Below are 24,176 nucleotides of genomic sequence, written 5' to 3' on the forward strand. Positions count from 1 at the left end.
ATACAATGCGAGTAATATTAGTATTTTTGTAGTTGGTTCAAATGGTTCTGAGCACTACGCGACTGAACTTCTGAGGTCATCAGTCGCCTAGAACTTAGAACTAATTAAACCTAACTAACCTAAGGACATCACACACATCCATGCCCGAGGCAGGATTCGAACCTGCGACCGGAGCGGTCGCTCGGTTCCAGACTGTAGCGCCTAGAACGGCACGGCCACTTCGGCCGGGATTTTTGTAGTAGCAAGAGACACGTTTATTGAGTATAGACATCGCGGAATAATTAAGGTCTGTGTAAAGTTTGTGAGTGTTTAAATAATCTGTTCAGCGAATATAGAAAATTAAAGTCTTTATTGGTTGCTTTCATTCTTTTTTCACCGGTTATGGCTAGTTGACCAAATCCCTACTAATCATTCAATCTCTCAAAATATATTAACGGAATATACAAAATATATGGCAGTAGTTGTTGCATTTATCATGACCATGCATTGAACTCTGCATGGATCGCAGTATTGCTTTTGAAATATATTTAGCATGTTGATGTTGAAGCAGTTGCACCGGTAAGACGAGATAACTTGTCTGTTTCGTACAGGAGCATTGGAGAACGGTTGTTAGGAGTTTAACTCGCAGTCAGATACCTGAGAATTGATTTTTTATAGTTTATGGGAAGCACACTATTGTTGAGTAGTAATTGGTTAGTAATTGATCTTGCTGGAAAGGAGTTTTGATAATTGTGGCATTGCCTCATATTAAATCCATACATTTATTGCAGAAACGTTCTACTTCAGCATTTACTTTAAACCAGTGAAGTTAGCAGTTCTGTGTAAGAGTTAGCAGTTCTGTGTAAGATGTTTCGCGCTTTGTATTATTTCCCTTACTGCTACGACGACAATGAAAGAAAGAAATTAATAAAGAATTTAATTACTATATTCGCAAAACAGATTATTTAAACACTGACAACCTATACTTAACAAACACGTCTCTGGCCACAACAAAGGTACGAGAATTACTCTCATTGTATGCATATACAAATCTGACAAAATCTGTCCAGTGCGCTAGCGAACAACTACTACGTGGAACAAACAGGCAAATTACCAAAAAATCCTCAAGTAAACCGAAGTCTGCTCCGGCGCTACTAGCACCAACACGGCAGGCTGCGACCTATCATTTCGCGCAGCTTCTCTCCACCGCACCCTATGTCCGACCATTTCCAACTCCCCTCGACAACTGTTGGCTCGCTACCACTCGTGATAATAATATCTCACAGTTTTGTATGCACACCACAGCAGAATCGCTGGCCGACAATGCAAAGAAGTACAGATTTCCAACTTTCAGCCGGTATCAGTGGCCGAGCGGTTCTAGGCGCTTCAGTCTGGAACCGCGCGACCGCTACGGTCGCAAGTTCGAATCCTGCCTCGGGCATGGATGTGTGTCATGTCCTTAGGTTGGTTAGGTTTAATTAGCTGTAACTGCTAGGGGACTGATGACGTCACATGTTAAGCAACATAGTGCTAAGAACCGTTTGAACCATTTTTCCAACTTTCAAGTCCAATACAGACAGTTTATGTGGTGTCACCACCAGACACCACACTTGCTAGGTGGTAGCCTTTAAATCGGCCACGGTCCGGTAGTATACGTCGGACCCGCGTGTCGCCACTGTCAGTGATTGCAGACCGAGCGCCGCCACACGGCAGGTCGAGAGAGACTTCCTAGCACTCGCCCCAGTTGTACAGCCGACTTTGCTAGCGATGGTTCACTGACAAATGACGCTCTCATTTGCCGAGACGATAGTTATCACAGCCTTCAGCTACGTCATTTGCTACGACCTAGCAAGGCGCCATTATCAATTGCTATTTATCTTGTGATGCATGTACCGTCAGACCGATGTTCACCAATTATGGATTAAAGTTAAGTATTCCAGAAGCTACGTACTATTATTACTACTACAAAGACCTTGTCATTTTCCAGCCCTCACCCCAGCCTGCGTGAGCTTTAACGCGTGCCTTTCGGCTTCACCTCGTAGTGGCTAGGCTGTCTTGCCAAGTCACAACAGTTTAACCATTTAATGGGTCAGCTACAAGTGGCCTTATGGCTTTGCCGTTGCCTATTCACTCCCTTTAATGCAGGGATATCCAAGAAACTGGCCAGTGAACCGAGTCCTGGCATGAGAGCTGAGGTGCTTACCCTCAGTGCACATTTCCCCCACCACCGTGCCACGCCATGAGGAGAGGAAGGAGGGGCAAACTTCTGACCTGCCACATTCAAATGGCAATATCTCAACAACATACGTAACAAACAAATCAAATACTGAGTATTATTTATATTATTTTTGTTGTGCTCAAGACGTAACATAATTTTTATCTGGTGCAGACAGTCGGTATACGGACAGATGCAGGCAATTTCACAGATTTTGCCACTCAGGTTTACACGTACTCGCAACTTATTTAGTTTCACAATCGAAAAAATCTCTTTCACACACATATTTTGTTAGAAGTATTGTGACACTATTGCAGCCTCAATATGGAGACGTGGACATTCTACCTGAGTCAAGCAATGTAGATATCCTGTAGCGCTGTAATGTGAAAGAATTCGTCTTTAAAACACGAATAATCTTAATTATTTTCAGCCATAATGGCTATGTTTGTAAACCGTGACTGTGTGGGATAATTATTTATTTCAAGTTTCTGCTGCCAGGCTCTTTTTATTTTATGCTTAATCTAACATAATGCAACGCGTTTCTAACATGTTCTGTTCATCTTCAGGCGATTATACATACATACATACATAGAGAAATGTTACTTAAAAATAAACAGTCTTAAACTAGATTAATCTAGAACACTTTGTCCATTGTTGTTTACTGTAGCTGCTGGTGTGGCATTTGGGGGAAAGGAGGTGGGCAGTGTATGGCTAGAAATCGAAATCAATGATGTCCGCTTCATTGTGGTTGGCTATGTATATCACAGCCTGTATAGGATGCAGATATACACTCCTGGAAATGGAAAAAAGAACACATTGACACCGGTGTGTCAGACCAACATACTTGCTCCGGACACTGCGAGAGGGCTGTACAAGCAATGATCACACGCACGGCACAGCGGACACACCAGGAACCGCGGTGTTGGCCGTCGAATGGCGCTAGCTGCGCAGCATTTGTGCACCGCCGCCGTCAGTGTCAGCCAGTTTGCCGTGGCATACGGAGCTCCATCGCAGTCTTTAACACTGGTAGCATGCCGCGACAGCGTGGACGTGAACCGTATGTGCAGTTGACGGACTTTGAGCGAGGGCGTATAGTGTGCATGCGGGAGGCCGGGTGGACGTACCGCCGAATTGCTCAACACGTGGGGCGTGAGGTCTCCACAGTACATCGATGTTGTCGCCAGTGGTCGGCGGAAGGTGCACGTGCCCGTCGACCTGGGACCCGACCGCAGCGACGCACGGATGCACGCCAAGACCGTAGGATCCTACGCAGTGCCGTAGGGGACCGCACCGCCACTTCCCAGCAAATTAGGGACACTGTTGCTCCTGGGGTATCGGCGAGGACCATTCGCAACCGTCTCCATGAAGCTGGGCTACGGTCCCGCACACCGTTAGGCCGTCTTCCGCTCACGCCCCAACATCGTGCAGCCCGCCTCCAGTGGTGTCGCGACAGGCGTGAATGGAGGGACGAATGGAGACGTGTCGTCTTCAGCGATGAGAGTCGCTTCTGCCTTGGTGCCAATGATGGTCGTATGCGTGTTTGGCGCCGTGCAGGTGAGCGCCACAATCAGGACTGCATACGACCGAGGCACACAGGGCCAACACCCGGCATCATGGTGTGGGGAGCGATCTCCTACACTGGCCGTACACCACTGGTGATCGTCGAGGGGACACTGAATAGTGCACGGTACATCCAAACCGTCATCGAACCCATCGTTCTACCATTCCTAGACCGGCAAGGGAACTTGCTGTTCCAACAGGACAATACACGTCCGCATGTATCCCGTGCCACCCAACGTGCTCTAGAAGGTGTAAGTCAACTACCCTGGCCAGCAAGATCTCCGGATCTGTCCCCCATTGAGCATGTTTGGGACTGGATGAAACGTCGTCTCACGCGGTCTGCACGTCCAGCACGAACGCTGGTCCAACTGAGGCGCCAGGTGGAAATGGCATGGCAAGCCGTTCCACAGGACTACATCCAGCATCTCTATGATCGTCTCCATGGGAGAATAGCAGCCTGCATTGCTGCGAAAGGTGGATATACACTGTGCTAGTGCCGACATTGTGCATGCTCTGTTGCCTGTGTCTATGTGCCTGTGGTTCTGTCACTGTGATCATGTGATGTATCTGACCCCAGGAATGTGTCAATAAAGTTTCCCCTTCCTGGGACAATGAATTCACGGTGTTCTTATTTCAATTTCCAGGAGTGTATATGCATCAATTATGTGTTACGAAAATAGTGTGAAAGGCTTTTATATGACAGTTGATCACTTACAATTTCATAAATGTATGTGTGTATAAACGCCTCAAGATAAACAGAACACGTTCGAAACACGTTGCATTATGTTAGATTAAGCATAGAATAAAAAGTGACTGGTAGCAGAAACTTGAAATAAATAAATAGGAATTACCTTGCAGCTCTATCAGTTAAGTCTGCTCTTGCACAGGGGACTTTTCAACTGACACGCCAAACGGTTTCGAAAACAGCTTGAAAATAGCTGTATGGTTGGCAGTGCCCTCAAAAAGTTTAGGAAACTATCTCTGTAATTTTCGCATTTTTTAAACATCTGTAACATACAGAACTAGACTGAGTTTGTCTACAATGAGATCATCTGTTTAACTGTATCACCATCAAATCAGAAATCAGATGTTTCTCACCTAGCAGTGTATTACTGTTGGCATTGTGCAGTCAATACCACTTTTAATTCGAGATCTGCAGTCCTTTTCGGATGTTGTAATTTTCAACAATTCAGAGTTTTAAATAGAAGAACAATTCCAGGTATGTCCCCTGACTTAACCGAAGTTCTTTGCTCTAATACACAGATTTAGCCTTAATGAAACCGACAAACTGCAGGGACGGATTCCTGACTGGAAATGGAGGAGCAAAAGCGCTATGAACATGCGTACAGAAATGGACGATGTGCGTTCGCCCGAGAACAAATCGTTCTGGAACGCAGTAGAAAGGTGCATCGAGGAGGAGATGTTCACCGTACACTATTGCCGTTTATAATCGTACTTCTGAAACTTCACTGTCAAGCGATTCGGCTTCACAGTTAGGTTCACGTTCTCTCGCTGTCGCGCTAGCAGTCACATCAATACTTTTACATGTAATTATTTTTGACACGTAACTGCCTCGAGGGCCAATGTTCCTGTTCTCCCTCCACCAACCAAAGCTGTTTGAGCACATACAGCTGTTCCTGGACGATCAAAGTTAATTGCCAGATTATCGGGAAAGTGGATTCATAAGGTGAGTCGTACCTTACCTGTGCCTGTACCGGAAAAATGGGTTCGTGTTGGGATTGAAGCGTACCCACAGGAAGTACTTTCAAAATGTTAGAGAATAAGCTGAATTTTCGAGGTGGCGTTTATGTTAGTAATAAATAACTTCTTAGATACCGATAATTTGCACAATCATAATAAACCAGTTATTAGAATTACGTGGGAACGGAGAAAGAAGTGGCGTAAGCGAGATTCGATTCACAGCCCACGATCTTATGAAACCAAGCGCTTACTTTTATTTTTTCATGGACCCATCGTCTCATCTAGCCAAGTTTAATCTCCAAAAATAAAATCCATCGTTTATTGGCACCGCCACTTTAACTCTATCATTAAAAAAAGGAAATGGGCTATCCGTCTTCAGGCCTTGCCCTAGCTAGTCCCAAAAATTCTCCCAAGGGATATGTTCCACGTGTGTATAATTTGTTTCTTTTTTATTTTTATCTATATATTTATTTATTTCGTATAATTACATGATTATAATTAGCAAATGTGTGCAAATGAAAATATTATAAAAGAAAATGTATCAGTGAAAAGGAATTTTCTTCAAGAAATTGTGTGCTACTGGAGTTTTTTGTCCTCTGCCACGGCGGTGTCAGCGCATGTCCACATGTCCACCACAATGTGATGCATGCTGTTCGGTCTTGTCGTCGCCAGCGGACTACGGCACCTTGTAAGCGGTGCTTCGTCAACGAAAATATATGAGCTTCGATTCCGTGTCATTCTCGTTGTCTGTCTGGTGGTGGGTGTAGAGCGTCGAGATTCCAGAGCGTCGCATAGCAAAAGTCCAGGGTCTGCCGATGCCACACAGCCGTGTCATTGCCGAACTGCGTAAGTGTCCTGCGGACTGCCAGTTTGGTGCAGAGGAGCCACAACTCCAAATGCGACTGGTATCAGCAGTGACGAAGTTCACAGTTGGACCACTTTGCGGCAGCTTGCAGACGGCAGTCCACTACGGCCGTTACTACGCTTGGCTTCTTGACTGTGGACATGCATCGCGCAGATATAGCTGCCATAACCAAATAAGGTCAGATGTTATCGTTCGGCGGCCACCACTCACTGTGTAAGACTTCGTGAGACGTATAGTCGATCCAGTCGGCTGACCGAATGACTGGTAAGATGCGTGTGCCCAGAACTGTCGCCGTGAATCTTTCCCCACGTGTCGCACAATTGAAGATCATGATTCATCATGGCCATTTTCGGACAAGGCGCGTAGTGCAGGATTCGGTGCATGGAAGGACGCAACTAAAATCGCCAGCGAAGACACTGTGTTCGTACCGTCCTAGAAAAAAAGGGGACAATGTCAGCCCAGTAGAACCTGGCACAGTCTTGACGTTTGGTCTGGCTCGGTCCACCCAGGCGACCGTTCTGCAGGCACGGAGTCAGCGGCATTGGTTTCCTTCTCATGGACGGCGTCCTGCAGGATTAGTTCTTGTTCCTCCTGAGAGCGAGAGCTGCCGTGCTCTACCGTGGTTCTGTGGTGTCGTCATCGGCGTTTCGGAGGACGCTGTCTTAAGGTGTGGCCTTCCGCGTAGGACGTTGGCACTGATTCACGCCTCGCCCGCACAGAGACTTCCGTTGGTACGATGACTGCACCGATTGCCATCCTGATGTCAGCGGTGCCTGCAGTGTCAGGTGATGTCGATAGCATTGGACCGTGTTCTGGCACCGGCCAGTGTGACTGATCGGCCCGGTTGTCAGTCTGCGGTGGGCGGTTCTGGTACAGCAACGTTTGTCTGTGGAGTTTGGACGGACGGAGACGTCGTGAGCGCCGCCGCGTAAGTTACTGGGAGGATTGTCGCAATTGGTGGAGGTGCCACGTCCTGGGGTGGAAGTTGTGTCATCAGACACTGCACGCACTCGGAGCGCAAGTGAACAGCCCTGCCGCACCCGAAACGTGTTTTAGGCTGGCCTTCATAAATAACTATCGCCTGGCAGCCTCCTATTTGGAGGTACGATGTTACGTGCCCTCGCAGTTCAACAAACGTGGCGTACGCCTTTGAGAATTGGATACGTCTTAAACTGAGTGCACTTTTCTGCCACGTGGTCATTTACTGTACCATAGGGTCGGAGCTCCGCCCCGACTACAGTCGCCGGGAGTTCGAAGTGTACTGCAAATATGCGTGTAATCCGCAATTCCAGTGCGGAATGAGCAACCTCGAGGTTGCCGATATTTACGTCTGCATAGCAGAAGCGTATTCCTTGTTTAACGTTTCAAAGAATGCTGTCGCACGTTGCGTTGTTAGTTAGTTTCGCTTTGACCTTGTTAGTTACGAACGAAAAGTGGACGCCGACGAAGTCGGCATCCTGGATCTTGGCCTCTTCGTTTAAAAAGCGCTCGACATCGAGTTATTTTGGTCTAACAAAGTTGTTTCTAAAAAGGAGTCTCAGTGTTCGGTATTGATTCGCTGCGATCTTGTCGTGCTAGGCGTTACGTTAGTGTCGGCCGAAAAATGTAAACAATGCGAGCAGGCCCACGCTTTAGGCGGAAACACATCGCAAGTCCGCTCTGCTCGGGCGCTTAAGCCGTACTGCTTAGCTCGTGAGCTGCAGGCTGCTTGCCTCTTAGCGACCACACAAAAATACATATACACACGTCCCTAAAACTTTCTAAATCGATTTTCTCGAAAACGGTTGAGAGTTGCGCCTTCCGTTTTACATTCGCTGAAGTCCTAGCCGTGACCTATACACACTACACACGCTATCAGTGTGTATCAAATCGGCTGAAGGGGGGAGGGGGCGGGGGGGCAAGTGGCAAGTACACACGGCCCCCTTGTCAGCCGAGCAAGGCTGGCACGCCTCCTTGGCGCTTGCCCGGCTGTCTGATTTTCCTGCTATAACCGGTAGAGCACATAGCCGAGTCTGCGTTTTCCAGATTGCGTTCGTTCTTGTAAAACACGTACTCTCACACACAGAGGAATGGTAGCGCGCCCTGAATATGCAAAAAAAATTAATAAATTAATGCACACGAGGAAGTAAATGCCGGCCGTTGTGACCGAGCGGTCCTAGGAGCTTCAGTCCGAAACCAAGCGGCTGCTACGGCCGCAGGTTCGAATCCTGCCTCGGGCATGGATGTGTGTTATGTTTACTTAGTTCTAAGCCAAACGATCTGATGACCTCAGATGTTACGTCCCATAGTGCTTAGAGCCATTTGAACGATTTGGAGGTAAATATTTGAATTGGACACTAGTAGTGTCCTGCTTCTCAAAGTCGTGCCGATTAAATATCTAGGTGTAACGTTGAAAGGCGTCATGAAATGGAACGAGCGCGGTAGGTCGATTTGGTGAGAGAATTCTACGAAAGCGTAGCTCGTCTATGAAGAAGGCAGCGTGCGGAAAACGTGGGAGCCTCATTCTTGAGCACTGCGCGAGCGTTTGCTATCGCCGCCAGGTTCTATAAAAGGGAGATATAGACGCAATTCCGAGGCGCACCGCTGGTAGGATCCTTCAGTACCCGAGCGTTGTGGGAAAAGTACGTGCACTCAGGTGGAATTACTGGTGGGAAGAAGACGTTCTTTTCGTGTAACTCTACTGAGAAATTTTGGCGAACTGTCATTTCGAGAGACTGCAGAATATTCTTGTTGGCATTAAGTACACCTTGCGTAATGACTTGTAAGAGGTCCATGATTAAGGAATTTGTTGCTAGCGCACTCGAGCTCACGCGCTGCCTGCGATATGTAAGCTATAAGAGAATCTCAGACCAGAGAGCAGTGTTGCCAGCCGTAGGAACTGAGTGGCAGCAGGAGTAATTAGTAGCTAGCAGTCGTGGCTGGGCCGGTCGTGGTGAGCGATGGCGGAGCCCGAGCGTTGAAGTATAAGGTAAAAGCAGCATTGCGCATATGTAGTACTGTTATAGCAAGTCCCATGTAAATGCTTTTAAAAAGAAATCTCTTAATAATAATCTTTCTTACAAAAATTAACTTTTGACAGTCATTCAACTCAATTTAAAGATTTTACTAATTTCTCCAATCCATGGTCATCCTGATTACGGTAAAGAAAAATCTGTTGTTTCTTTTTATACATGACAAATCCATCGGCCAGTATTGCACAGGGCTGTGCCAGAAAAATTTCTTATAGGAGCAGATATATATATATATATATATATATATATATATATATATATATGCGTTATCCGGCGACGTTATTGAGAAGAATTTTCATTTTTATTCAGAATGATCTTTCAGGGCCATGATGCAGCGCTGCTGACGTCCAAAATTTACCAGTTTAAATTCACAGTTAATTAATGAATGGTTATAAGTGAACCACAATTTTATTGAGAGGTTAGTCACATTGCATTATTGGTAGGTTATGGAATTTATGTGTTGGGCAGTTACACTGAATGTGAATTATATAATTTATTTTTTACTGTTGGGAGGTTATAATATAATTTATCTGTTGTGAGGTTACAGACTGCAGAGACAAGACGAAAAAGCAAAAAAAATCAGCTCTCGAATGCTAGCGTAGAGATAGCCGTTTACCCATCTCTCTCTTTGCAAGTGGAACTGGAATGGAAATAATTAGCAGTAATGCAAGACACCCACAGTTACGCACCGTAAGGTGGCTTGAGGAGTATGTATGTACATGTAGACGAACTTACATCAATAAATTTGAAGTTAAAGAAAAATTATAAACAGCCTTTTCAAAATATGATCACGTTACTAAAGGGAAAATGATTCAAATGGCTCTGAGGACTATGGAACTTAACAACATCTGAGGTCATCAGTCCCCTATATCTTAGAACTACTTAAACCTAAATAACCTAAGGACATCACACACACCCATGCCCGAGGCAGGATTCGAACCTGCGACCGTAGCGGTCGCGCGGTTCCAGACTGTAGCGTCTAGAACCTCTCGGCCACACTGGCCGGCGTTACTGAAGGGAGGACACACGAATTCATTCAAGGCAGAAGAGTGCAGTTAAAGATGGAGCTACTCCAGGTACTGGTTTAAACGTGGAAACTTTCTTATCGACTGCATATGCATGGCTCTCAGAGCAAAGTGGAACGCGCCGTGTGGAATTATCTTGAGTGTGTATAACTGGCACCTTGTACCACATAGAACAGTCATTAAATCATCAACAAATGGCACAGTAAATTTGAAGCTTCTCTTTCAGGATAGTATTCTCAGTGTGAGTACTATTCATGTAACATATTGTCAATGGATATCTGAAGCTGTTGACACAGGTCAATGAATTTCTATCTCAGCTGTAACGTATCATACGCTACTAAATTACTTCTTATGTTAACACGTCGTACATCAGCATAAGCAGACTGTAAAAATCAAATTAGAAATCAAAGAATAAATAGGGATAAAATATCAATCATTGGCTTGATTGGAAATTAAAATACATTTAAAGTTTAAAAAATTAAGACTGGTGAAGAAATCATGAAATAACAAGTAAAAGTGATTGAATACAGTCGGAGGAAACAAAGTTCATGTAATACGCAAACATGTCGATACCGTAAAGTAAATGCGTTAAATTAAATTTTTTAGGAATGTGGCACATTGAGGATAGCTTATCTACGAACGCATGATGTCTCCTAGCCGGTATTTCTAACTATTGTCCAATTTTAGGAACACCTGAAGGCATGCACACTGGAAAATTACGCTGTTTTTGTTTTTGTACACACTTAAGGGCTCCATTAAACAGTAAAGCTATTTGGAGGTGGCTGATAATTCTTCAGGTACAGAATTTTATGATGAGTAACATTCCATACATTTTTTAAATTAGTTGCATGGGATGTAGACAATGAAGTCGTTCTTTGTCGGCCAGCACCATCCTGTGTCAAAACCAGAAGATGGTTTTCTGCCACGTAATACGCGAATTTCTTTAACAACTTGACAGTTTAACCTGTCTTTAAAATGAAAATTTCTTTCAGTCTCTAATAGCTTCTACATCAAAATATTGTTATCTTGTAACATGTCTATTACAATGCTTCTGTTTAATTTGAGGGTCGTTCGCGGTAGCCGTGCGGTTCTAGGCGCTTCAGTCCGGAACCACGCGGCTGCCACGATAGTAGGTTCGAATCCTGCCTCGGGCATGGATGCGTGTGATGTCCTTAGGTTAGTTACGTTTAAGTAGATCTAAGTTTAGGGGACTGATGACCTCAGCTGTTAAGTCCCATAGTGCTTAGACCAATTTTTTTTGTTTAATTTGATTTCACTTGTTGATTATTGGCATGTAGTTTATAACAGACAGGCTATTTAATACAATACTGACAAGATTTTCGCGATTAGGGCATTTCTAAAAGTAGATGTAATACTTATTACTAGTCCATGACTGCATCAAAGCTATCTTCTGGAGCTGGTAACCTTCAATGTTATCAATAAACTGACTTAAAAACTGTTTGATCCAGTTTATATTCTCTGTAACCTTTGGAAATACAGTTGAATTTCTTTAGGGACAGTATTGTTTGCTACAAGTCAGCTTCATGTTCTCTGTAGGAAATAGCATGGGTTCCGGAAACAAGATCATCCGATACCCCTAGCACACTACTCGTCCACCACATCCGGAGATCAGTACATTCAGGTGCTTGGTTACTGGCCCTGTTCCTTGACTTAGTATCATGAACAGAATGTCATTCTGAACGAAGAGAATTCTTGAGACGCAAAAGTAGCTTCCGATGTGCCCCAGATGCGCGTAATGGGACCATCAACTTTCATAATATACACAGGATGAACATTAATAAAACCATTAAACTGTAAGGGCGGATTCCTGACTAGAAATGGAGGAAGAAAGCTCCTATGAAAATGTGTTCAGAAATGCCTCGTTGCCATGATAGATGGCGCTGACCACTTGCCGTGTTTTTCTTGTGGGTTGCTGCTGTGTGATTGACGCAGCCTACTACACTCCTGGAAATGGAAAAAAGAACACATTGACACCGGTGTGTCAGACCCACCATACTTGCTCCGGACACTGCGAGAGGGCTGTACAAGCAATGACCACACGCACGGCACAGCGGACACACCAGGAACCGCGGTGTTGCCCGTCGAATGGCGCTAGCTGCGCAGCATTTGTGCACTGCCGCCGTCAGTGTCAGCCAGTTTGCCGTGGCATACGGAGCTCCATCGCAGTCTTTAACACTGGTAGCATGCCGCGACAGCATGGACGTGAACCGTATGTGCAGTTGACGGACTTTGAGCGAGGGCGTATAGTGTGCATGCGGGAGGCCGGGTGGACGTACCGCCGAATTGCTCAACACGTGGGGCGTGAGGTCTCCACAGTACATCGATGTTGTCGCCAGTGGTCGGCGGAAGGTGCACGTGCCCGTCGACCTGGGACCCGACCGCAGCGACGCACGGATGCACGCCAAGACCGTAGGATCCTACGCAGTGCCGTAGGGGACCGCACCGCCACTTCCCAGCAAATTAGGGACACTGTTGCTCCTGGGGTATCGGCGAGGACCATTCGCAACCGTCTCCATGAAGCTGGGCTACGGTCCCGCACACCGTTAGGCCGTCTTCCGCTCACGCCCCAACATCGTGCAGCCCGCCTCCAGTGGTGTCGCGACAGGCGTGAATGGAGGGACGAATGGAGACGTGTCGTCTTCAGCGATGAGAGTCGCTTCTGCCTTGGTGCCAATGATGGTCGTATGCGTGTTTGGCGCCGTGCAGGTGAGCGCCACAATCAGGACTGCATACGACCGAGGCACACAGGGCCAACACCCGGCATCATGGTGTGGGGAGCGATCTCCTACACTGGCCGTACACCACTGGTGATCGTCGAGGGGACACTGAATAGTGCACGGTACATCCAAACCGTCATCGAACCCATCGTTCTACCATTCCTAGACCGGCAAGGGAACTTGCTGTTCCAACAGGACAATGCACGTCCGCATGTATCCCGTGCCACCCAACGTGCTCTAGAAGGTGTAAGTCTACTACCCTGGCCAGCAAGATCTCCGGATCTGTCGCCCATTGAACATGTTTGGGACTGGATGAAGCGTCGTCTCACGCGGTCTGCACGTCCAGCACGAAGGCTGGTCCAACTGAGGCGCCAGGTGGAAATGGCATGGCAAGCCGTTCCACAGGACTACATCCAGCATCTCTACGATCGTCTCCATGGGAGAATAGCAGCCTGCATTGCTGCGAAAGGTGGATATACACTGTCTAGTGCCGACATTGTGCATGCTCTGTTGCCTGTGTCTATGTGCCTGTGGTTCTGTCAGTGTGATCATGTGATGTATCTGACCCCAGGAATGTGTCAATAAAGTTTCCCCTTCCTGGGACAATGAATTCACGGTGTTCTTATTTCAATTTCCAGGAGTGTATATGCAGCAGAATGGCCCGGTATTAATCTCGGGAACAAGCCGAGATGGCGTTTCTGTACGGCCAAGCAGATTTCAACGGTCGACTGGCAGCACGGCAATAGCGAAACAAGAAAGCTCACGGACCGTGTACCGTAGGAAATTGTTACGAGTTATCACCTTGCACTGAAAACGTAGCCTGCCGTGGAGCCGGCGGGAGAGGAGACGTTGGTTCTCACGCTCGCACAGCCGACGCTGGCTACTGAGTCGGACGAGCCGTGAACTTGACTGCTGCTGCATGCAATCCTTACACATACTCTCTATAAACCAGAAAAAGTACTGTTACATACTAACCGATCTTTTTCTCACTTGGTGTACAAAATTCTATGGATAACAGAACCATACTGCTAAAATTTCAAATCAATATCTTAAATACTTCCGGAAATATAATTTTTTACCTAAAACACATAATAACTGGGCTGGCATTGTGAAACTGTGTTAGGGACTATAATGTATTCATCTGCAATATCAATTGAAACTATAACCAAGAGATATGGTGATATAATCTAATTTCCTGGAATTTTCTTTAGTTTCATTGCCACAAATTTCTGACGTAATTAATAGTACAGCGGAAAATGTTATTTCATTATCATTTGGTTGCGTGGGCGTCTTGGAGAGACTGAAATTTATTAGTAGTTTATTTTAGGGAAAGAAATGATATTTTGATTTTCATTAAATTTTATTTAGTTTCCGAATTACGAGATTTCTAGTCAAAATTACATGTGGTAATCTGATTCGCTGACATGAGACTTGTCGCGAGTACAGAAGTGCTCGAGATGATCTGATTGGCTGTTTAACGTACTAGCCAATTTGAATTCAGAATTTCTCGCGCGTTTGAGTAGAGCTTTGTACCTCAGATCTACGGATCTATTTAGTTCCTCAGGAGCCGTCTTATGGTAAACACAATGTTAAATCGTGTCGATCAAAATTGTACTAAAATGAAGAAATCCGCGCCTTTGATCGGTTCTCGTGTAGTTGATGAAAATAGACTACATTGTTGAGTATTTTGAAGAAGTTTGACCTTTGTGTGTGATTTACTTCAGGAGATTTCGCGTGTGAACATTTCAACTCGTAGGTAAACTGCGCGGGGCGTGTTTCGTGCACATTACGAGACAATAAAGGCGAGCACTTCTGTGCAAGAAGACTAGTGAACGGCTGACTGTGTTAACTCGCAAATAGTCGTGAGTCAGTTGTTGTTTAGGACTTTCAAAATATCGGGTTTGGCTAAATATTTTCTGGCTGCTTGTGGGTGTGAACTTTTTACAGGACAGTTAGTAACATTGCATAATTAGCGTCGGGATATTAAATAAGTACTTGATAGATCGGTTAGAGACAATGAACCAACTAAAAGGAAATTTTAGACATTTTTTTTGGAACGGGTAATGCAAGAATCCAGAACACTCAACTAACTTCCAGCTTTACCGCTCATGGCGTGGAGTTTTGTGGCCTTTGCGTGGTGGGTATTCAGTCGAATTTTGGTCAACGCTGCTTTTGTCGGCTAAACCGGTAGCTATCTTTGCAGAGTGAAATGACGAACAATCTGAAATCTATCCAGGTAGGTCAACAGATTGTTCAAAGGATAGTTATAGCAGGCAGACCGTTCCGTCGCAGCACCATCCATGTCGCATGACACTTCAAGCCCTTTTCGGGCGTTTGTGTGAACGTGGGTCCTTCCAGAGAGACGAGTGCGGAGGGAAGCGGCGGACTGTGCGTACACCGGATCTGGAGGACGAGGTTCAGCTTGTCGACCGGTTCCGTTTGCTTGGTCGCACACAAATTCCATATCGGCTTGTTCTCGACATGAATATCGGATCGTTCTGCTGTTTACCGTATGCTGTGTCCATCACACGGCCTGAACCACGCGAGGAACACCCTACACATGGCCAGAGGAACTTTCCTTCGTCAGCACCACCTACCGTGACAACGATACACTTCCATGCACACGTTCATAAGATCATTTTCACTCCATTTCCCATCTTCTGTCCCTGTGCCTCGTCGATTTTATTAATGTTTACCCTGTATAAGTGCCCGAGTAAATAACGACGCAAGTCCCATGAGACCTTCTGCGGACGATGATGATGATGATGATGATGGTTTATGGTTTGTGGGGCTCTCAACTGTGCGGTTCTCAGCGCCCATACAAAGTCCCAATTTTTTCACAGTCCAATTTTTTGCACAGTCCAATCTACCCACTGTCGCCAATGATGAGGATATGATGAAAAGACGAGGACAACACAAACACCCAGACACCGTGCAGAGAGAATCCTCAACCCGGCCGCGAATCGAAACCGGGACCCTGCCATGCCGTCAGCGGATGATGCTGCTGTATGCAGGAAAGTTGTACCTCTAGAAAATTGTAACGAAATGCAGCAAGACCTGTAGCAGATCGACGATTGGTGCATGGACTGGTAATGGAACCGCAATGTAAACAAATGTAGTGCGTCGCGTACACATAGGTAGAGCGTCCTTTTATGTCTGATTACATGATGGCAGAAAAATCGCTAAAACTATGCCTACAAAGGAATTTGAAGTACCGGGTGGTTGTAATTAAACTTTCACTATTTAACACGTTATAATACATAAACTAATTACCAGACGAGTAGCAGAGTTGGTAGCATTAATGTCCAGAGTATGGGGTGCAGGGTTTCCATGTGTCACAGCATCACCGTCCAGTTCCAATTATGGACGCCAGGTGCCGTGATCAGTTTTCGTGATTCGTAGTCGCGCACGCCTGACCAATCGCAGTTGACATGTCAACATGAGCTTGGACTATTGGTCACTATTGGTGAATCTCTATCTCAAAAAAAAAGTCATGGTGCAACTGCACTTCGAAGATATCGCCGGATGAAAGGATAACGGAAAGGTCCTCTTCTCCACATGCTGTGCGGAGCATGATGAAGAAGTTCGAATCAACTGAAAAACTGGGCGTCGCTCCGTGAAGAGGCCAACGACCGGTTGCACCACAGACGGTTGACGAAATTCCTGATAGTCAGTGAGTGCACGTGCTGTGTCCCGACAGTTAAACACCCCGTGGTCCATTGTACGGAAGGTGCTTCGAATCATTCTGAAATTGCATTCGTACAAGATCCATATCGTACAGCAGCTTGCACCACAGGACACACAACGACGTGTTGACTTCCCTCTCCACTTTCTCGCAAGGACTGAAGTTGACGAGATCTGACCCTGGACCATTTTGGACAGACGAAGCTCATGTTTCTCTGACGAGTGAGGTGAACACACAGAATTGCAGAAAGTAGGGATCTTCACCTCCAGTCACTGTGCATGAAGTTCCTCTGTATGTTGAACGTATCACCGTATGGTCTAGCTTGACAGCAATGTTCATCATGGCCAATTCTTTTTTAACAGGTTGGCGCTCAAGCAGCAAAGACGTGCAGTGTGGGTGGCCAGCGTTACTGCGATATGCCTCCCCAACATATTATCCCGGCCTTACAGGAGAGAGACGCACTGACTCAACAGTTTTCATGCAAGATGGGGACCCATCGCACATAGCTCGTGAAGTTTCATCTGCTTCTCCGAAACTCACTATCAGCCGATATTTTCCAAGTGCTTCGACGGCACGATCATCTGATCTCACTCCCTGTGTTTTCTGGTTGAGGACTACCTGAAGGCCAGGGTTTGCAAGGGGAACATTCACACACGTGCTGATCTGAAACGCAGCATATCAAGAGAGGTAGCCAGCATACCTATGGACATGCTTCCTTCCGCTGTGCAGAGTGCAATCCTACGCTTTCAGGCTCTTCTGGACACTGGTGGGCGCCATTTTGAGCCCCTTTTGTGGCAGCAATGGTACCTGTATGTAATGGAATGATGTACCATTGCAGCACATTACAAGTGTATTAACTGAATTAATTCTGCATTATTTCTCTTCCCCATATCCTTGACATTAACGTTACCGAGTTTGGTACTTGTACGGTAGTTAGATTCCGTGTTATGACGTGTTAAATAGGGAAAGTCTAAATGTAACTACCTGGTATAACGACAACATAAAATTAATCGTGGATGATGCAGATGCCAAACTGAGATTCATGGGAAGAATCCTAAGTAAATGCGGTTCACCGACAAAGGAAGTATCTTACAAAACTGTCATTTGACCAGAACTTGAATATTTTTCGTCAGTGTGAGATCCTACCAGACGGGACTGACAGAGGAAATGGAGAAGTTGCAAAGAAGGGCAGCACGTCTCGATACAGGTTCACTCACTAAGCGCGGAAGTGTCACGGGGAAGCTCAGACATCTCTAATGGCAGGCGCTGCAAGAGACGGCTCTGCATCACTGTATGGTCTACTGTTAAAGTTTTGATAACGTACGTTCTTAGAGGATTCAGCAGATATCTTGCTTCGTCCTACGTATATCTCGCGGAAAGGCCATCAAGGTCAAACTGGACGGATTCGAGCCTCACGGAGAGTTAACAGCAATCATTCTTCCCGCGAACCATACTGCGATTGCAAGAGGAATAGCGGTAATTGACAATGGTTCACAAAGTACCCTGTGGCACATACCGCAAAGTGGCTTGCCGAGTGTAGATGTAGATGTAAAACCTGGTCGAACCAACTAAAAATAATACCGGAGCGACTTTTTAAGCTGTACCCTTCTGCAGCGTCGAGTCCCACACCAGCCAACTTGTTATTCCACAACCAGTGGCCGGCAACACAACTTCATTTCCGTCCCTGGTACAACAGCGATTGTATCTCATACTGGATTTTCCCTTCCGTGTTTAATCTCGCCGGCCGGAGGAGCTCTCAGTTTGATACCTCACTCCACCAGCGTTCTTCAACAATAAACTGGTGATGTGCCACCGCGGCTTCCATATGAGTTGCTCGCCATCGAGCGCACTTTGTTTATAGTAATAGCGCCCTGACAAAGTGCTATTCCATGCGGAACGTGCTTGGGTCGCTAATGGATTCCAGGCAAAGCTCCTTCCCGTGAAAGCGCTAGCGGTGCATTCGTATTCCGCGATTTCCATTTCAAAGAATACAATTTGCATGTCGATGCCAGGTTAAGTTTTGTCTAAGAGCTCCGCAAATTCTCTGTCTTCACAACGGAACTAGCGCCTCCCGTACGGAGTGCCTTATATGCCTCCAATCGAACACGTAACGCACATATTTGGCATCTACGCAAACTGGACCAACTTTACGTGAAAGATATCCGTTTCACAAACAGTCAGAAGCTGCAGTACGCAGTAGCACATCGCAGGATAACAAAACGAGTGAAAGAGCTGACGAATGCAGTACATAATCGTTCTAGAGTAGTAACTGCGGTCAGCTCCTGAAAGTATTCCATTCCATTCTGTAGCTCTCTACTTGAGTGAATTTTTGCATTCCTCTTCACGCCTCCTCTGATTTTTCTTCGATCTCACAAGCTGCCATTTTATTTGTCGTATAGTCTAGCGAACTCGTTCACTTCCACACACACACACACACACACACACACACACACACATGCATACCTGTACAACCATACAGACAGGCTACGGTACGCACACCCTCACGAAAACACGCATGCTTTGAAAGCCTTATATCTAATTAGCAAGGGCTGTCACCAACACACCGTTTATTCATACGGCAACTGCTAGTTTTAAATCATTTAAGACGAATCGTTTGTCTGACCTGGAGAGAAACGTAGAGGTAGAAACGATTGAGTATTATAGTGTTGCATATGACATGACTTTTCTAATGTCCAAACATTCTCCTTATTTGCGTAGTGTTTCTACAAACAGTATGCCTAATGAGAATGTTTCTCGATAAATTCGTAGGTATTGCTTCACGATTTACGTTTCACAATTGTTTTCTTTGATACAGAACTGATGATAAATCCTCACTCTTGCCTGTAAATGCAAATCTGCATTACTTTAACAAAAAATCATCAAGTCTCTTAGCTTTTAATCATTTGAATCAACTGGCGGTGAGAATTGTCTGAATAACGTTGAAATCGAAATAAAAGTTTCCGGATGCCACTATATATATATATATATATATATATATATATATATATATATATACTCCTGGAAATGGAAAAAAGGACACATTGACACCGGTGTGTCAGACCAACCATACTTGCTCCGGACACTGCGAGAGGGCTGTACAAGCAATGATCACACGCACGGCACAGCGGACACACCAGGAACCGCGGTGTTGGCCGTCGAATGGCGCTAGCTGCGCAGCATTTGTGCACCGCCGCCGTCAGTGTCAGCCAGTTTGCCGTGGCATACGGAGCTCCATCGCAGTCTTTAACACTGGTAGCATGCCGCGACAGCGTGGACGTGAACCGTATGTGCAGTTGACGGACTTTGAGCGAGGGCGTATAGTGGGCATGCGGGAGGCCGGGTGGACGTACCGCCGAATTGCTCAAAACGTGGGGCGTGAGGTCTCCACAGTACATCGATGTTGTCGCCAGTGGTCGGCGGAAGGTGCACGTGCCCGTCGACCTGCGACCGGACCGCAGCGACGCACAGATGCACGCCAAGACCGTAGGATCCTACGCAGTGCCGTAGGGGACCGCACCGCCACTTCCCAGCAAATGAGGGACACTGTTGCTCCTGGGGTGTCGGCGAGGACCATTCGCAACCGTCTCCATGAAGCTGGGCTACGGTCCCGCACACCGTTAGGCCGTCTTCCGCTCACGCCCCAACATCGTGCAGCCCGCCTCCAGTGGTGTCGCGACAGGTGTGAATGGAGGGACGAATGGAGACGTGTCGTCTTCAGCGATTAGAGTCGCTTCTGCCTTGGTGCCAATGATGGTCGTATGCGTGTTTGGCGCCGTGCAGGTGAGCGCCACAATCAGGACTGCATACGACCGAGGCACACAGGGCCAACACCCGGCATCATGGTGTGGGGAGCGATCTCCTACACTGGCCGTACACCACTGGTGATCGTCGAGGGGACACTGAATAGTGCACGGTACATCCAAACCGTCATCGAACCCATCGTTCTACCATTCCTAGACCGGCAAGGGAACTTGCTGTTCCAACAGGACAATGCACATCCGCATGTATCCCGTGCCACCCAACGTGCTCTAGAAGGTGTAAGTCAACTACCCTGGCCAGCAAGATCTCCGGATCTGTCCCCCATTGAGCATGTTTGGGACTGGATGAAGCGTCGTCTCACGCGATCTGCACGTCCAGCACGAACGCTGGTCCAACTGAGGCGTCAGGTGGAAATGGCATGGCAAGCCGTTCCACAGGGCTACATCCAGCATCTCTACGATCGTCTCCATGGGAGAATAGCAGCCTGCATTGCTGCGAAAGGTGGATATACACTGTACTAGTGCCGACATTGTGCATGCTCTGTTGCCTGTGTCTATGTGCCTGTGGTTCTGTCAGTGTGATCATGTGATGTATCTGACCCCAGGAATGTGTCAATAAAGTTTCCCCTTCCTGGGACAATGAATTCACGGTGTTCTTATTTCAATTTCCAGGAGTATATATATATATATATATATATATATATATATATATATATATATATATGTTGACTGTTTAAGTAACAGATTGCAAAAATGTAACAGGACGTAGACAATTGTCCACTGAACAATTTGAGGTAGGAACCTAGAGTCGGAGAAGCCATCTTAAGGAGATATGGATGTAAACTTCTCTACCGCTTTGTCTAGCATTACTGTTTGCAGCTTATTTACAAGTGACATACGTGCAAATTTACATGTGCTGTCCTGTTTATTTATATGTACGAGTACTCAACGAACAACCGATAACGAGTCCATGAAATGCTTGTGTCTGACTTTGTACCAAGGGTCGAACTGTGTCAGTGGTTACTCCAACAATGGGTTGATCGACCAGATTTCCTACAAATCGTACTGTTTACTGACGAGGTCTCGTTTGACCGTGATGGTATTTCGAACAGCAGGAATAGCCACAAATGGGACGATGAAAACCCTTACGCTGTAGTAGAGTCACACCATCAATCACGTTCTGCTCTGAATAGCTGGGTCGGCATTGTAGGCGACAATCTCATTGAGTCATATCCTCTACCAGTACTTAGCCGTCTGAACGGCCACCTCTACTTGATGTTCGTGTAAAGAGTTTTACCTGAGTTCTTGGAGAACGTACCTTAGGCTGTTCCTGAGAGGATGTGGGTACAATATGATGGTGCACTGTCTCACTTCAGTGTGGATGTCCACGACCATCTCAGTGCTGTATTTCCTGATCACTGGATTGGACTGGGAGGTCCTATTCCAAGGCCTACGAAGTCACCTTACGTGAATGCTGTTCATTATTTCCTGAGGGGATACCTAAAGTCACTTGTTTACAAGACTCCAGCAGTTACGGAGATGGAATTAGTTGCCAGAATTGTAGCTGCCTGTGATGTGATCCGAAAGACACCATGGATATCTCTCAGGATGCGTCAGAATCTTGTTCGCCGATGTCATGCTTGCATTGAGGTTGATGACCGTCAGTTTCACCACATTTGATAAGATACAATACAAATGGTACGTTCATCGTGTCAATGACGGTATCTGCTGTTAATTGTAACTAATGTAAATGAAAAACTAGACAGTGATTTGATTTTATTCTATTCTGTTATTTACTCCTGTTATCTCCTTAAGCTGGCTTCTCCGACCCCAGGTTTCCTGCGTCTAATTGTTCAATGTAGCGTCCATTATCTACTGTTAAATTTGTGCACGCTCTTACGAATACGCCATATACATACTCGCCACAGAATTATAGCGAAATGTGGGACGATTGACAGAGGGTCAACGCTAGGTACGAAAGTCCCACACAATATGACTAAAAACGGCGTTTAGGAAGGCTGAAGCCATTGTTATGGGCACCGTCTGTTTGCGATGGAAATTTAAAATTGTTTCAGGGCTCACGTAGAAGCTGGGGACCCAAAGATGAAGAAAAAATTACAACATATTGAGCGTGAACTGCCAGAAAGTTACAATATTGGTATCAGTATTACGCAGCAATCATGGGAATCACTGATAACCATAAAACATGCAGGAGTATACGTCCGGTGCGATTCAAGAAGGAACGACCAATTATGGTGCGATTGATGGTGTGAAATTTTTTGGAGTGACTCAAATGAAATGTAATTCAGCCACATAATAGATAGCTTACAAAGGACTCTGAGCCGTGGTAAAATTTGCTGTTTTTAAGAGCGCGCCGTAGCCCGTAGTGTAAAGCAGTCGCCTTCCGTTTCTGGCGGTGGCGCCGCTGTGGCATTCGCAGCTTTGGTGTCTCCCTCTGGTGTGAAAGGGGAAAGGTTGCTTGTTCACGTGCATTTAAGGGATGCTATGAGCTCGTCAGGGGGTCAATCAGTCGGAGGCAGTTGGTCAGCCTGGGCAGTCTGTCAGTCTGAGTTGGTCAGTCTGGGCGAGTCTGGTCAGTTGGTCAGCCAAGTTAGTCTGGGTCAGTCTCTCGTCCGCATTGGTGAGGCGGTTAGTGTCTGTCGGTCGTCCGGAGTGCTAGTATGTGTTTGGCCGCCAGTCTGCTCGAGGTTGCTCAGGCAATGGGCATTGGTGGTTGGATTGATCGGTTGGTCGGTCGCGCACTGGGACACAAGATGACTTGTCCGCCTGGAGCGTCGGCGCATGTGAGGTCGCCACGTGGGTCCAGTGGCCGCGCCGTCTAGCGAGGCGTAGTGGCTTCGCGGCCGTCACGAGAGCAACAGGAGCCAACCCACGACATCGGTCTGGCCGGGGCGAGCTGCGACGTGAGACAGAGATGGGCGCGCCTTCCTGCGTCCGTTGAAGCGGCTGGCAGCGGACGGTACGGGAGAGCGTTTTTTGCGTGCTGCGCCAGGTCTTTCCCCGAAATCGCAGTTATTTGAAGTTAAGTGATTTGCGATATGTTGTTTCAGTTACTTGTTAAATTCTACTTGTTTTCTTGGCCAGTCGCTTGCCCCAGCTTTCTCGTTTGTCTCTCGTCCGCATTTGTTAGGCAGTTAGTGTCTGTCTGTCTGTCTGTCTGTCTGTCGGTCTGCCGTACGTTAATAGCTGCCTCTGTCATATTTGTCAGATTCGGTGTTAACGAATTTATTGCTTAAAGGCCGAATTCACGAAATATGTTTTAATCTTGCCTGTCATCTTGCGAGGTGGTATATGTGTAATGTAGAGCATGTTGCACATTTTATGTAAGTCTGCATTTTATGGGTTTTATTTAAATAGTCATTTTAGGTTATAAGATTGCCACCCTTCCACTGTAAGAGTCCTTAAAAAAATGCACTTTCGGTGGCAAACAATTTGAGTGTTGTACGATTTTCATCTCTCTTACGGTGTGCATAGTTTACGTGTTGTGTGAATTGTTAAAATATTTTTGTTTAAAGCAATTTGGTGTGTTGCAGATTTTCACCAGTGTACTCTTTCAGAGGTTGTTGTGAGCGGTCATGATTACGGCCGTGTTGAAAGGGAGCTGGCAAGCTTCTCAGC

At 46.3% G+C, this 24,176-nt stretch overlaps 1 protein-coding gene across 1 annotated transcript in view; it reads right to left on the minus strand.

Annotated features, from left to right (window-relative positions):
• The window catches only part of LOC124619548, a 347,023-nt gene that overhangs the window by 97,549 nt on the left and 225,298 nt on the right, over positions 1-24,176 (minus strand). The gene's annotated exons all lie outside the window — the stretch shown is intronic.

The sequence above is a fragment of the Schistocerca americana genome, chromosome 6 (assembly GCF_021461395.2).
Source record: "Schistocerca americana isolate TAMUIC-IGC-003095 chromosome 6, iqSchAmer2.1, whole genome shotgun sequence".
NCBI lineage: Eukaryota > Metazoa > Arthropoda > Insecta > Orthoptera > Acrididae > Schistocerca > Schistocerca americana.